Source organism: Vicia villosa, linkage group LG4 (genome assembly GCF_029867415.1).
Source record: "Vicia villosa cultivar HV-30 ecotype Madison, WI linkage group LG4, Vvil1.0, whole genome shotgun sequence".
Lineage (NCBI taxonomy): Eukaryota > Viridiplantae > Streptophyta > Magnoliopsida > Fabales > Fabaceae > Vicia > Vicia villosa.
The window spans coordinates 36,389,111-36,391,972 of NC_081183.1; positions in this window are offsets into that span (position 1 = coordinate 36,389,111).

Sequence of the window (2,862 nt, forward strand, 5' to 3'; positions counted from 1 at the left end):
ATCGACAAGGTTTAATATACAGCCACACAACACATATTATAACACACATTTGGCATACAATTTGCATCTATTATCATCATAACATCATCAAGTCATGCAAAGTTTGTCAAATTATACAATTTTCATCAAACCATCCCCAAACCATAATCTAACCTATGATCCAATTGACCTAAATAATACATCTAATTAGTCCTATCATCTATAACACGATAAGAGAAGCTAATCGGAAGAATCTCCCCTTACCTTAGCCAAGTTCTTGATTTGGTCCTCTTCCTCTTTGGTTCCTCTTTCACGTTCTTCAGTTCTCTCCTTCAGCTTCTCTTCTTTTCACGTTCTAACTCTTTTTCCTTATTTTCCCTTTATTTTATGAAACATAAAATAAATTAGTAATAGGCCCACTCACTTAGCACCCCCACATTACTAACACCACCATTTGGCCCAACGACTAACATTTTATAATTTCCCAATAATTCCAATAAAATGCTAACTCCAAATAATTAATTAAAAATTTAATTAAATTAATAAATAAGAATTTTCGTGGTGTTACAAATTACGCCATTGTTGTGTTTCTGAGCTTCAGTGCCTTCCGTAGATGCACCTACGGAAGAGATGAGCGTTAGGGCATTCCGTAGATGCATCTATGAAAGAGTGTTTTTTTCCTTTTCTTGTTTATTTATAAATCATTGTTCATTTATAGATACATAGTATCTAACTAGATGTTATCACAATGCAGACATTATGACCCACGGTCCGGATAGGGATATACATGGGAGGACTGCACAACACGCATCTGTGCAGCGTGAACGGGCACGTGTACTATCTCAGGTCACTGATGGAGTTTTGGTTCCACCTGATACACCCGCTCCAATCGAGCCTTCTCCATATGTCCCAGTTGAGGGGCTCTCAATGTCTGTTCCAGTTGATACACCCACTCCAACTGGGCCTCCTCCATCTGTCCCAGTTGAGGGGCTCTCTACGTCTGTTCCAGTTGATACACTCGCTTCAGCCGGGCCTTCTCCATCTGTCCCAGTTGAGGGGTCTTCCTCGTCTACACTATACCACAGAGGCCCCATGATGATGCTAAGGGTTCTTCATAGATGCCACCCCCCGAAGACGTCGTCGTGACACTTCTTCTACTTCTACTCATGTGTTTGTGCCAGTGACGGGCGATCCAGGATCTGCTGAGTCACCTCCAGAGAGACACGAGGATGAGCCGGTGCCAGAGCCTATCTAGTACTCGGGGTCCTATAGACGCATCCCTTTTGACAGGGTATGACAATTATGCAGTCAGGCGTATATGGAATGGAGAGGTAAATTTTCTTTGTTAATTACTTTTTTTCTTCTGTTTCTAAATTTGCTTATTAATAATCATGTTTTTTTTAAATATCAGGATAGGGATCCGCAGAGATTCTACAACCACGGCCGGATGATTGCAACTCTTGCGCAGCCTGACAAGTCGTGGTTCCAGGATGTACTAGCAGCTTCTGGCTTGAGGGAACTCTGTCAGGTGGGCTACATGATGATACATAATGGGATGCTGATGGCATTTGTGGAGAGATGGCATCCAGATACTTCCTCATTTCATATTCCTCACGATGAGATTACCATCACTCTTGTTGATGTAACAAGCCTCCTGCATCTACCTATCAGGGGTATCCTTCTTGGTCACGGTAGGCTGAAGAAGGAGGAAGCGATGGAGATGCTTATTACTAAGCTGGGGTGCGATCCGGATGACACACTTGAGGAGGTGGAGAGGTGTTGAAGCGGTAGAGCGGCAAGCAACAAAAGATTTAGAAGTATTTATCCGGGAAATTATCGTGTCCACAAAGATTTGTGCTACTGAACTTCCGTTCGACGGATTCATAGTTCTTAAGTTTGGGTTCAATGGGTTTTAAATAAAAACAGAAAAGTAACCATATGAACATAAAATGAATACATTCTTGATAGAGAAAAACTTATCTGGTTCGAATCTAAACTACTCCTCACAAACTTAGATCTATCACTCTGTCGTACTCAATCTACAATACTCATCAGAATCACCACACATCCCCTCACATCAATGTCCATTTCTGCAACACCGACGAGAGCTCAACTATATTGCTCTTTCGACGATTTCTCAATCGATCGAACAACACAGAGACATTCAACTTAAATATTATGTGGATGTTAACTGTAACACCCTTCTAAATACCCCGCGACAATTATTAAATAAATCAGAGTTACATGCACAAGGGCGTCACAATTCATAGATAAACAAACATTTCAGTCATATGTCATACATTCACTGAAGAACATTTATCATAACTCATAAATCAGATATCTCATGTTTACACAGCGGAATAACCAACAAACTAGCATCACATTTCCAATGCTTTAATCATCAAAATAAATTGAACAAAACAGAGTTAATGACATAAACTTAAAATAGCGTTCCCCTAGTGTTACATCTACCAGAGCATGACACCCGACACGACAACTAAACCGACTTATGAGCTAATCCTCACCAAGTCACGCCGCTATCCTCAATCTGAAAATGACAACAAGTAAGGGTGATCCTCATCACAGTTAACCAATGTTATTGCATCATAAATAACAATATATCATAGTTATATCATTCACCCAATCGTTTCATATTCAGACACATCATCGTTACACATCCACAAACATCACGCCATCACATAACATATATTAATCATGTTATAAAAGTCATGCATATGTATGAAACTGACACTATGCATGTGGTACCAACATCATCAATGGGAAAACCCACCGACCGATCTATCATCATCCAAATACGGCCCTGCCATCACATATTCCACACAGTGGGAACCTTGCCCTTCACTGAATCCTCTCATCATTAGG